This window comes from Bombina bombina, chromosome 9 (assembly GCF_027579735.1).
Source record: "Bombina bombina isolate aBomBom1 chromosome 9, aBomBom1.pri, whole genome shotgun sequence".
Taxonomy (NCBI): domain Eukaryota; kingdom Metazoa; phylum Chordata; class Amphibia; order Anura; family Bombinatoridae; genus Bombina; species Bombina bombina.
This window is the reverse complement of record NC_069507.1, coordinates 244,946,899-244,960,814: the sequence shown is the minus strand read 5'-3', so window position 1 is coordinate 244,960,814 and position 13,916 is coordinate 244,946,899. Positions and strand designations below refer to the sequence as shown.

At 38.2% G+C, this 13,916-nt stretch overlaps 1 protein-coding gene across 4 annotated transcripts in view; it reads left to right on the top strand.

The window, feature by feature from the left end:
* RBM20 (RNA binding motif protein 20) overlaps positions 1-13,916 on the top strand; it is a 415,808-nt gene that overhangs the window by 191,449 nt on the left and 210,443 nt on the right. The gene's annotated exons all lie outside the window — the stretch shown is intronic.

Sequence of the window (13,916 nt, the reverse complement as noted above, 5' to 3'; positions counted from 1 at the left end):
CATCCGGAAATCTTTGCCCAAGTCACTCAGCTGTGGGGCATTCCAGACATGGATCTGATGGCCTCTCGTCAGAACTTCAAAGTTCCTTGCTACGGGTCCAGATCCAGGGATCCCAAGGCGGCTCTAGTGGATGCACTAGTAGCACCTTGGACCTTCAAACTAGCTTATGTGTTCCCGCCGTTTCCTCTCATCCCCAGGCTGGTAGCCAGGATCAATCAGGAGAGGGCGTCGGTGATCTTGATAGCTCCTGCGTGGCCACGCAGGACTTGGTATGCAGATCTGGTGAATATGTCATCGGCTCCACCTTGGAAGCTACCTTTGAGACGAGACCTTCTTGTTCAGGGTCCGTTCGAACATCCGAATCTGGTTTCACTCCAGCTGACTGCTTGGAGATTGAACGCTTGATCTTATCGAAGCGAGGGTTCTCAGATTCTGTTATCGATACTCTTGTTCAGGCCAGAAACCAGAAAGCCTGTAACTAGAAAGATTTACCACAAAATTTGGAAAAAATATATCTGTTGGTGTGAATCTAAAGGATTCCCTTGGGACAAGGTTAAGATTCCTAGGATTCTATCCTTCCTTCAAGAAGGATTGGAAAAAGGATTATCTGCAAGTTCCCTGAAGGGACAGATTTCTGCCTTGTCTGTGTTACTTCACAAAAAGCTGGCAGCTGTGCCAGATGTTCAAGCCTTTGTTCAGGCTCTGGTTAGAATTAAGCCTGTTTACAAACCTTTGACTCCTCCTTGGAGTCTCAATTTGGTTCTTTCAGTTCTTCAGGGGGTTCCGTTTGAACCCTTACCTTCCGTTGATATTAAGTTATTATCTTGGAAAGGTTTGTTTTTAGTTGCAATTTCTTCTGCTAGAAGAGTTTCAGAATTATCTGCTCTGCAGTGTTCTCCTCCTTATCTGGTGTTCCATGCAGATAAGGTGGTTTTACGTACTAAACCTGGTTTTCTTCCAAAAGTTGTTTCTAACAAAAACATTAACCAGGAGATTATCGTACCTTCTCTGTGTCCGAAACCAGTTTCAAAGAAGGAACGTTTGTTGCACAATTTGGATGTTGTTCGCGCTCTAAAATTCTATTTAGATGCTACAAAGGATTTTAGACAAACATCTTCCTTGTTTGTTGTTTATTCCGGTAAAAGGAGAGGTCAAAAAGCAACTTCTACCTCTCTCTCCTTTTGGATTAAAAGCATCATCAGATTGGCTTACGAGACTGCCGGACGGCAGCCTCCCGAAAGAATCACAGCTCATTCCACTAGGGCTGTGGCTTCCACATGGGCCTTCAAGAACGAGGCTTCTGTTGATCAGATATGTAGGGCAGCGACTTGGTCTTCACTGCACACTTTTACCAAATTTTACAAGTTTGATACTTTTGCTTCTTCTGAGGCTATTTTTGGGAGAAAGGTTTTGCAAGCCGTGGTGCCTTCCATTTAGGTGACCTGATTTGCTCCCTCCCTTCATCCGTGTCCTAAAGCTTTGGTATTGGTTCCCACAAGTAAGGATGACGCCGTGGACCGGACACACCTATGTTGGAGAAAACAGAATTTATGTTTACCTGATAAATTACTTTCTCCAACGGTGTGTCCGGTCCACGGCCCGCCCTGGTTTTTTTAATCAGGTCTGATAATTTATTTTCTTTAACTACAGTCACCACGGTACCATATGGTTTCTCCTATGCAAATATTCCTCCTTAACGTCGGTCGAATGACTGGGGTAGGCGGAGCCTAGGAGGGATCATGTGACCAGCTTTGCTGGGCTCTTTGCCATTTCCTGTTGGGGAAGAGAATATCCCACAAGTAAGGATGACGCCGTGGACCGGACACACCGTTGGAGAAAGTAATTTATCAGGTAAACATAAATTCTGTTTTCTTTTAGAAAGAGGTAGAGCTGCAATAAACGATTATGAAAATAGTTGTCAACGAATCTCATAATCGATTAGTTGGTCTGTGCACAACACCAGCTGCTTCACTCCAATGAACTCCTGCACATGGTATTGTGTTTTTATGGTTATGTCCTTAGCCTAAAGGACGTCTACAGACGTCTACTTTTCACTTTTTCAGGACAGTATACGTTTACAACTACCCCTGGCTTATGTGCAACCCAGATATAATAGTCATCATTTGGATTATTTATATTAAATCAGGCGATTTGGAACTTTTCATGATATAGTGCTGAGCTTGTTATTTACACCTAGCCCCTAGATTGATGGGAGTTATTTGAATTGATGTGCACTATTATCTGTTTGCACAATTATTAGCGTATTGCTTGCTATTGCTGATTATATGTACTGTATAAATAAAGGTGTAAGGCTTTGTCCTGTTATTTATATATAGTCCTTAGCACTTTTGATTTTGTTTTTTATTGTTTTTTTATATTTTTAATAAATTGGGATATGTACCAGATTCATACTTTATAAGTATATATCTGTTATTTTTAGAGCAGACTAGTTATTTTCCCCTAACACTATAGCTGGTTATTTACCATTGCATATAGATATTCAAGATATTTTTTATATAAGAATGAAGTCAAGGATTACTTTATTGACAGGCCCCTTGCCAAGGTGAAAAACACTTTGCATTGGTGACGAGCTAACAAAGATAAATATCCCACTTGTGAAATGGGCAAAACCCTACTTATACACCTCAACACCATCTGAGTGCCTCTTTGCTGCAGGAAATTTAGCTGCAAACAGAGAACTAGATTTAGCCAGAAGCATGTGGACATGTTGAGATTTTTGCATTTCAATGCAAAGTTTCTGAAAGAGTGAATAACAGAATGTTATTAACAGTGATAGTCTAACTCTTTCTAGTTCTACCTCTTTCCAAACAGTTTTTGTTTTGTTTAATTATAAAACTGTGCTCTGCTGCTTAAAAATTGGACAAACAGTTGCGTTAATGTAAAGTTTTAGTCTGAAGTTTATATTTGTAACACTCAGTATGTGGATTTTATTTAAAATATAGGAAACAATTATTGATTCTTTTTTTATCCGATTAGTCGATTAATAAAAAAAATAATCAGCCGATTAATCGATTATGAAAATAATCGTTAGTTGCAGCCCTAGAAGGAGGGCACTCGCAGGAATTTTTGATCATGGTTAATCTAGCCTGTCGGTTGGGAGGTCGGCTTGTTTGCCGTCGTGAGCAATGTTGATCGCTACTAAGTAATAACATTTTTGTCTTGAGAAAGGCCCACATTGGGGCTGAAACATCGACAATCAATTTGTTTATTCAATTATTTGGAAATAAAGTCTATACTGTTTGGCATGAAAAATTCCTGTGAGTGCCCTCCTTAAAAGAAAGTTTATATATATATATATATATATATATATGTCTATGGGTATGTGTACATATGTATTTATATGTGTATATATGTATTTACAGACATATACACATATAAAACACAAAAACACAATATGTATACATATAGACACATATATAGAAGTGTGTTGGAGCCCTTTGCCGTTATGTAGATGAAAACATGTAAAATCATATGAATGCAATATTCATATTTAATAAAGGTTTTAACTATTTATTTACTGTAAATATGTCACATTCCAATGTTCTGCAGACAGGGTGATATGTTCTATGTATTTCTAAATAGATATTCCTATATATATCCGTATATATCAATACCTATATATAATCATGTATATACATATAGGTATAGATATCTATTTACCAAAATACCATCAATCAAATGTATATGGAAATATTTATTTTTGAAAAAATAGAACATATTCTGCTATGTGCAGAACATCGGAATGTGAAATATTCATATTTTCATGTTGAGTTAGTGCAAATGAGATGCGATCGGGTTTGCGCGAGAGTGGGGTGTTAGATTTTTTTTCTACTTTTTTCTCCAATGACTTCTATGGGGGAATATGTGAACACACACGATATTCTAACTTCGGCTTCTTGTGCTTTTCAGGTTAGCGCAAGAGCGAAAACAGTTTACTTTCAACTAATAACAATATGAGCGCAACCTGAGAGCAAAAAGCTTATTTCTAGCGCAATTATCGCTTTTCTTCTTAAATGGAAAGAGTCCACAGCTGCATTCATTACTTTTGGGAAATAAGAACCTGGCCACCAGGAGGAGGCAAAGACACCCCAGCCAAAGAGGGATATTTATCAAGCCGCGTAATTGTGGCGAGCTTGATTCGACCCATTTATCAAAGCCTACAGACCGGCAAAAGTTGACATTTGTGACGTAACATACGATCCGCCGGTCTCAATCCGACACAGATCGATGCTTACGTCATTACAGATGTTCCGAATACAAATTCGGCACTATCTGACAACTTTTGCAAGTTATCAAATTTCTAACAGGTACGCTCGCCACTATTCCGGCCCAGCATACCTGCTTTTCAATCCACCACCCTGGAGGCCGCGGATGCCATAGGAATCAATGGGAGTCTGATCGATGCTGCCAGATATCTCATTGATTTCTATGGTAGAAAACAAATTACGTTTACACCTAACACCCTAACATAAGCCCCGAGTCTAAACACCCCTAATCTGCCGTCCCGACCCCGCTGCCACTAAATAAATGTATTAACCCCTATCCCACCGCTCCCGGAGCCCACCGCAACTAAATAAATGTATTAACCCCTATCCTGGCGCTCCCGGTCCCCGCCGCAACTAAATAAATATATTAACCCCTAACCCGCCGCTCACGGACCCCGCCGCAACTGTAATAAAATGATTAACCCCTAAACCCCTGGCCTCCCACATCACTACCACTAACTAAACCGATTAACCCCTAAACCGCCAGCCCCCCACATCGCCATAAACTAAATTAAGCTATTAACCCCTAAACCTAACAAGCTGCTAACTTTACATTATAATTACCTCATCCATATCTTATAATAAATTAAAACTTACCTTTAGAATTAAAATAAACTATATTAAACTATTAATTAACCTACCCTAACTATTATACTAAAATTACATTAAACTATATTAAACTATTAATTAACCTACCCTAACTAATATACTAAAATTACATTAAACTAACAATTAAATTAACTATATTACATATTTAAAAACCTAACCCTTCTCAAGTTATTTAAATCTACTATAAACAATTACTAAATTACAAAAAAATAACAACTAAGTTACAAAAAATAAAAAACACTGTTAGAAAAAATAAAAAACACTTCTTACAAAAAAAAAAAAACCACAGTATCAAAAATAAAAAAGAATTACACCTAATCTAAGAGCCCTATGAAAATAACCCCCCCCAAATAAAAAAACCCTAGCCTACAATAAACTACGCATTGCCCCAAAGAAATCAGCTCTTTTACCTGTAAAAAAATACAAACAACCCCCCAACAGTAAAACCCACCACCCACACAACCAACCCCCCAAATAAAACCCTATCTAAAAAACCTAAGCTCCCCATTGCCCTGAAAAGGGCATTTGTATGGGCATTGCCCTTAAAAGGGCATTTAGCTCTTTTACTGCCCAAAGTCCCTAACCTAAAATTAAAACCCACCCATAAAACCTTTAAAAAGCCTAACCGTAACCTCCGATGATCCACTTACAGTTTTAGATGACCGGACATCCATCCTCATCCAAGTGGCAAAAGTCCTCAGCGAAGCCGGCAGAAGTCTTCATCCAAGGGGGCCGAAGTCTTCATCCAAGGGGGCCGAAGTCTTCATCCAAGTGGGAAGAAATCTTCATCCAGACGGCATCTTCTATCTTCATCCATCCGGCGCGGATCGGCTCCACCTTCAAGATATCCGGCGCGGAGCATCCTCTTCTTATGACGTCTCTTGAAGAATGACGTTTCCCTTTAAATGACATCATCCAAGATGACGTCCCTTACATTCCGATTGGCTGATAGAATCAGCCAATAGGAATTAAGGGGGAACAAATCTTATTGGCTGTTGCAATCAGCCAATAGGATTGAGCTTTCATCCTATTGGCTGATCCAATCAGCCAATAGGATTGAGCTTGCATTCTATTGGCTGTTCCAATCAGCCAATAAAATGCGAACTCAATCGTATTGGCTGATCGGAACAGCCAATAGGATTGAAGCTCAATCCTATCGGCTGATTGCATCAGCCAATAGGATCTTTTCACCTTTAATTCCGGCTTCATTGTGGATGGATGTCCGGTTTTCAAAACTGTAAGTGGATCTTAGGGGGTTAGTGTTAGGTTTTTTTAAGGGTTTATTGGGTGGGTTTTATTTTTAGGTTAGGGTTTGGGCAATTATTCATTTTATTTTAGTGTCTGCGATGCGGGAGGGCCTCGGTTTAGGGGTTAATAGGTAGTTTATGGGTGTTAGTGTACTTTTTAGCACTTTAGTTATGAGTTTTATGCTACAGCTTTGTCGCGTAAAACTCATAACTCCTGACTTTAGATTGCGTTACGAATATTGCGGGATAGGCTGTACCTCTCACTTTTTGGCCTCCCAGAAAAAGCTTGTAATATCGGCGCTATGGAAGTCCCATTGAAAAAAGACTTTACGCAAAAGCAAATTGCGTAAGTTAATTTGCGGTACGGCCTAAAAAGTGTGCGGTACAGCTATGCCTACAAGACTCATAATAGCAGCGGTAGTGAAAAAGCAGCGTTATAACCCATAACGCTGCTTTTTTACTCACAAAAAAATAACAACTAAGTTAAAAAAAATATAAAACACTAAGTTACAAAAAATAAAAAACACTAACGGCTAGATTACGAGTTTTGCGTTATGAGTAAAAAAGCAGCGTTATGGGTTATAACGCTGCTTTTGTACTCATAACACAAAACTCGTAATCTAGCCGTTAGTGTTTTTTATTTTTGTAACTTAATGTTTTTTATTTTTTTTAACTTAGTTGTTATTTTTTTGTAACTTAGTCATTTTTAAAATTGTAGATTTAAATAATTTGAGTAGAGTTAGGTTTTTAAATATGTAATATAGTTAAAGGGACAGTCTACACAAGAATTGTTCTTGTTTTAAAAGATAGATAATCCCTTGTTTACCCATTCCCTAGTTTTGCATAACCAACACAGTTATATTTATATATTTTTTACCTCTGTGATTATCTTGTATCTAAGCCTCTGCAGACTGCCCCTTTATTTGTTCTTTTGACAGACTTGCAGTTTAGCCAATCAGTAATGACTCCCAGGTAACTTCACGTGCACGAGCACAGTGTTATCTATATGAAAAACATGAACTAACACACTCTAGTGGTGAAAAACCTGTTAAAATGCATTCTTAAGAGGCGGCCTTCAAGGTCTAAGAAATTAGCATATGAACCTCCTTAATTAAGCTTTCAACTTAGAATAGTAAGAGAACAAAGAATAAATGGTGATAAAAGTAAATTGGAAAATTGTTTAAAATTACATGCCCTATCTGAATCATGAAAGTTTTTTTTTGACTAGACTGTCCCTTTAATTTAATTGTTAGTTTAATGTAGTTTTAGTATAATAGTTAGGGTAGGTTAATTAATAGTTTAATATAGTTCAATGTAATTTTAGTATAACTTAGTGTTTTTTATTTTTTGTAACTTAGTGTTTTTTATTTTTTGTAACTTAGTTGTTATTTTTTTGTAGCTTAGTAATTTTTAAATGTAGATTTAAATAATTTGAGTAGGGTTAGGTTTTTAAATATGTAATATAGTTAATTTAATTGTTAGTTTAATGTAGTTTTAGTTTAATAGTTAGGGTAGGTTAATTAATAGTTTAATATAGTTTAATTTAATTGTAGTATAATAGTTAGGGTAGGTTAATTAATAGTTTAATATAGTTTAATGTAATTTTAGTATAACTTAGTGTTTTTTATTTTTTGTAACTTAGTGTTTTTTATTTTTTGTAACTTAGTTGTTATTTTTTTGTAGCTTAGTAATTTTTAAATGTAGATTTAAATAATTTGAGTAGGGTTAGGTTTTTAAATATGTAATATAGTTAATTTAATTGTTAGTTTAATGTAGTTTTAGTTTAATAGTTAGGGTAGGTTAATTAATAGTTTAATATAGTTTAATGTAATTTTAGTATAATAGTTAAGGTAGGTTAATTAATAGTTTAATATAGTTTAATTTAATTTTAGTATAATAGTTAGGGTAGGTTAATTAATAGTTTAATATAGTTTATTTTAATTCTAAAGGTAAGTTTAAATTTATTGTAAGATAGGGATGAGGTAATTATAATGTAAAGTTAGCGGGTTGTTAGGTTTAGGGGTTAATAGCTTAATTTAGTTTATGGCGATGTGGGGGACTGGTGGTTTAGAGGTTAATAGGTTTTGTAAGTGTTAGTTATGTGGGAGGCCAGGGGTTTAGGGGTTAATACATTTATGTAGTGGCGGTGGGGTCCGGGAGCGGCGGGATAGGGGTTAATAGCTTTATTAAAGTTGCGGCGGGGTCCGGGAGCGGTGGGATAGAGGTTAATACTTTTATTTAGTTGCGGCGGGATAGGGGTTAAACATTTTAGTATAGTGGCGGTGTTTAGTGACAGGGTATAAATAAAGTTGGGAAAAAGCCGAATAGCAGCGAGATTGATGACTGTTAGTTATCAATAGTCCCCATTCCCTAGTTTTGCATAACCAACACAGTTATATTTATATATTTTTTACCTCTGTGATTATCTTGTATCTAAGCCTCTGCAGACTGCCCCTTTATTTGTTCTTTTGACAGACTTGCAATTTAGCCAATCAGTAATGACTCCCAGGTAACTTCACGTGCACGAGCACAGTGTTATCTATATGAAAAACATGAACTAACACCCTCTGGTGGTGAAAAACCTGTTAAAATGCATTCTTAAGAGGCGACCTTCAAGGTCTAAGAAATTAGCATATGAACCTCCTTAATTAAGCTTTCAACTAAGAATAGTAAGAGAACAAAGAATAAATGGTGATAAAAGTAAATTGGAAAATTGTTTAAAATTACATGCCCTATCTGAATCATGAAAGTTTTTTTTTTACTAGACTGTCCCTTTAATTTAATTGTTAGTTTAATGTAGTTTTAGTATAATAGTTAGGGTAGGTTAATTAATAGTTTAATATAGTTCAATGTAATTTTAGTATAACTTAGTGTTTTTTATTTTTTGTAACTTAGTGTTTTTTATTTTTTGTAACTTAGTTGTTATTTTTTTGTAGCTTAGTAATTTTTAAATGTAGATTTAAATAATTTGAGTAGGGTTAGGTTTTTAAATATGTAATATAGTTAATTTAATTGTTAGTTTAATGTAGTTTTAGTTTAATAGTTAGGGTAGGTTAATTAATAGTTTAATATAGTTTAATGTAATTTTAGTATAATAGTTAAGGTAGGTTAATTAATAGTTTAATATAGTTTAATGTAATTTTAGTATAACTTAGTGTTTTTTATTTTTTGTAACTTAGTGTTTTTTATTTTTTGTAACTTAGTTGTTATTTTTTTGTAGCTTAGTCATTTTTAAATGTAGATTTAAATAATTTGAGTAGGGTTAGGTTTTTAAATATGTAATATAGTTAATTTAATTGTTAGTTTAATGTAGTTTTAGTTTAATAGTTAGGGTAGGTTAATTAATAGTTTAATATAGTTTAATGTAATTTTAGTATAATAGTTAAGGTAGGTTAATTAATAGTTTAATATAGTTTAATTTAATTTTAGTATAATAGTTAGGGTAGGTTAATTAATAGTTTAATATAGTTTATTTTAATTCTAAAGGTAAGTTTAAATTTATTATAAGATAGGGATGAGGTAATTATAATGTAAAGTTAGCGGGTTGTTAGGTTTAGGGGTTAATAGCTTAATTTAGTTTATGGCGATGTGGGGGACTGGCAGTTTAGAGGTGAATAGGTTTTGTAAGTGTTAGTTATGTGGGAGGCCAGGGGTTTAGGGGTTAATACATTTATGTAGTGGCGGTGGGGTCCGGGAGCGGCGGGATAGGGGTTAATAGCTTTATTAAAGTTGCGGCGGGGTCCGGGAGCGGCGGAATAGAGGTTAATACTTTTATTTAGTTGCGGCGGGATAGGGGTTAAACATTTTAGTATAGTGGCGGTGTTTAGTGACAGGGTATAAATAAAGTTGGGAAAAAGCCGAATAGCAGCGAGATTGATGACTGTTAGTTAACAATAGTCCGCTGCTCATCGCCCCGTACTTGGTGTGCCGCTTTTTTCCCGGCTTTTTTTAATAAATATGGAGATCGTATTCAGGTCCGCAGTCGTGATGTTAGGCTAGCGTATTGGTCCCGGCGAATGCAGCACAGTTGATGGCTTGATAGATAGGCCTCAAAGGCTTAAATACTCCTCCCACTCCCCTCATCCGCCAGTCATTCTTTGCCTTTCATCCCAGGAGGATGGCAGAGAAGTGTCAGAATTTTAAATTTTTGTTTGTCTTTTATGGAGGGTAGTACTCTTCGGCATGGGACAGGAGTTTTAAGTAGTCCTGTCAGTCTCTCAGTGAGGGCTTGGATGAAAGTTAGAGTCCGATGCAGGGAGTTTCTTTCTGCAAAACCATTCTGACTCATGTTAACAGCTCCTCAAGCAATCAGCGCTATCGGACCTCGCTTTGCTGCCTGCTTTCTTCTCTCCAATCCATGGCGGAGGCGATGCTACTATCTGTCACACTTGAAGGGCCGTGTTCCTGTTCCACGGCGTAGATTCCGGTGAGATTGTTTCATTTTACTTTATTTGCAATGTACTGTAATGTGAATGTTTCCCGAGAGGCTACCTTGCGGGTCTAACTATAACATAAGGGTCTCAGTGAGTCTCTTTTAGTATCTTGGAATCGAGGGTTAATATCTCCTGAGTGGGGTTATTGAACAGGGGGGGGTTTATAATCATGTTTGTGATGTGATTTAACCTGCTTATGTGCAATGTTTCTGGGCTCGTAGTTGGAACATTGAGGCCTTTGGAAGTGACGCAGCCTTTTGGTTTGGACTGTATGGTTCACCTTGTGTTCCGGCGTGACTACGTTCCGTTGTTCCATTTCCGCATTCCTGACTGTGTGGCGAAGGAGATTTTCTAGTCCGCAGAAGTCTGGTCATAGGAGGTGGTGAGTGCCCCAGCAATTGGGGATGTCAGGTGCCGTTTTATTTTTCACTACTTTAGTCCATATTTAAATATCCTCTATCCAGCTATGGAGGATTCTGATGCTGAGACTGTGTTAATTTCAGATTCAGTTACAGAGGATTCTGATACTGAGACTGTTTTGATATCTGATTCAGATTCTGTGTCCGATGATGAATCCGGAGTGGCCTCGTTGATGCCTGTCAACCAGTTTTGTTCCGTATGCCATTTTAGATCGCCTGGTTCCTCAAGCTCGGGGAATCAAGAGACTGCTGAGCCATCCGCCTCTGGGGGTCCTGTCCTCCGAGAGGCGAGTTCCCTACCAAATCATACTTCTGCACATGCGGGTAACCCAGTTTATGGTTCCTCCATGCGGGGTGGCGTGTTTTCCCCGGAGGTTGCAGCTTGTTTTTGCTTCCACATAATGTTGGCGATTGTTTGTCTGCAGAGTCCGGGCGTTTCTTTGAGAATGTGCTCGTGCCCTATTGTCCCGGGCCTTCCACCTTGGGGAGGGCCTCTACAGTTCCCCGTGGGGGTATCTGTCCCTGAGTGTTGTGCCTTCCGTTACAGGATTGCGCACCTTCGCGTGTTGCTCAGACATGTTTTTCAGTTATTGAATGACCCTATCGTTACAAATTACAGGGATTTTCAGTCTGATAATACGAATGGTGCACCTCATTAGACATGTGGGGATGAAGTAATCTCCTGATTGTCATTTTTTGACATCTTTCCCAGTTTTGTGAGATAGGGCTCCGTTTGCCTAGTCCTGCGGGTAGGCCTGTGTCTTTTGGGCGTTAACCTCCGGGTTGCCTTATATTTTATTTTTATCTGATGGGATGTCTTTTATTTGTTTTTGTTTCCTTCGGGAACCTTCTGGGATTGATACTCTTTATTACTTTTTCGGAAGTTGTTGGACATGTTAGTCCTCTGTTACAAATGTCTGTTTTCTGTTTTTTCCCCTATGAGGGAGAATTTAGCAGCTTGCCGGTTAGAACCCTAGGTGCAGGCTGGTCCTGTCAGGTTTGTTCGGTTTTGCGGCTGTTCAGACACGTGCCACTGTTCTGCTTGGCTGGCTCGATAGAAGCGCTGAGTGCTCAGGTTATCATTGTTTTTCAAGTTCAACTAAGCATTCGAGAGGACCTGTGGGGGTCCGTGAGGTGGGAAGGATTTTTCAGTCCTTATAGCCTTCAGTCATAGATGACTGGGCAGGGGAGTTTTTCCGCTGTGTCACTCTGTGCCCGGTCTTATCCCGGATTTCGCTTGGTATAGGCGAGGCCTCCTTTCCCTGTTTGGGCCCCTTTGGGTCTCTGTGAGCTGGGCTCACTCGTGGAGGTGTTCTTTTTTATATTAAGGGGACCTTTCAGTTTCCTTGGTTCTCCTTTGCCTTGTCCCCTTGGGGGTTTCGGCTGTTGTCTCCTTCATTTGTGGAGATGAGCGGTGGGGGACCGTTTGTTGGGTGACAGTGTCTCCTGGAGGACTGTTGGCTCAGTCGAGTCATTTGCGGTCTCTAGTTTGGCTTCTGGACTAACTGCGAGTCAGTGTCTCAGGGGCTTTTCCTCTTAAAATTTTCTCAGCTTTGGACGAAGCGTTTTTTTTTATTGGGTAGAGGTTCAGGCCTGTGCCCTCAGTATGGGCCGCCTATTGTACCCTCCCGTCTTGGCATTCAGTGTCCTCTATAGCTTGGGTATTGTTTTCCCAAAAGTAATGAATGCAGCTGTGGAATCTTTCCATTTAAGAAGAAAAACATAAATTATGCTTACCTGATAATTTCCTTTTCTTCTGATGGAAAGAGTCTACAGCTCCCCATCCATAGTTTTATGTGGGGCGTCCTTATATTCTTCTGGCACCTTTCACCCTATTTCTTCTACTGTTCCTTGTTCCTCGGCAGAATGACTGGGGGATGAGGGGAGTGGGAGGAGTATTTAGGCCTTTGGCTGGGTTGTCTTTGCCTCCTCCTGGTGGCCAGGTTCTAATTTCCCAAAAGTAATGAATGCAGCTGTGGACTCTTTCCATCAGAAGAGAAGGAAATTATCAGGTAAGCATAATTTATGTTTTTTTGTCCCTTTTTCCTGCAAACTGACTCTGAAAATTGTGTTGTTCCATTTTCTGTGACAGGTTGAAGTGCATACACCTGATTTTAGAAGCCTAACAGTATTACATACTATATACTTTATCAATGTAGTAGATCACTTATATATATCCTTTAATTGGCTCCATCAGATAAGATTTTTTTAAAATCAAGATGATTTTCAAAGTTTGTCCATGGACTGTAAAATAATAATTGTACTAGAAAAATCACAATTTAGATGCTTTTAAAGCATATGTTTGGAATAGATCTTTTTGCAACTCAGTGATTTATTGCTGAATGCCGAAAGCATATGCTGTCTGCATTTATCATTGCACAAGCAGTTCACCAGAACTGCTTGTGCAATGCCGCCCCGCTAGCAGGGGGTGTCAATCAGCCTGATCTTATAGGATAGGGCGGATTGAAGACCGCAGCCCAAGAGGCAGCGGACAAGTTATGGAGCAGCGGTCTTTTGACCACTGCTTCATAACTACTGTTTCGTGGAAACAAGGGGATCAAGGGCCATTCGGCCCTTGTTAAATCGACCCCTATGGCTGGTTTATCAATATTCTGGCAGCATACTTAATTTTAATGTAAAAAAAAAAAAGATAAAAATAAACCATATTTTCTTTCTAGTGTTTTTATGCACAAAAAGGTTACCTTTTATTTGTGACCTTTGCATCTTTGGAACTAAATGCCGATATGACTGGAATCTTCTGTAGTTTTACAAAGAGAATTTAGCTGCTCCACTCTTACAACGAATGCCAGTGTACAGCTATCCTGTTTCATAACTGGCTGGACAAAGGGAAGCCACTGCTCTTAATCTAAAATTAGCTGAAGCTGTGAACTGTCTGTGTAAAAAAAATGAATTAGACATTAA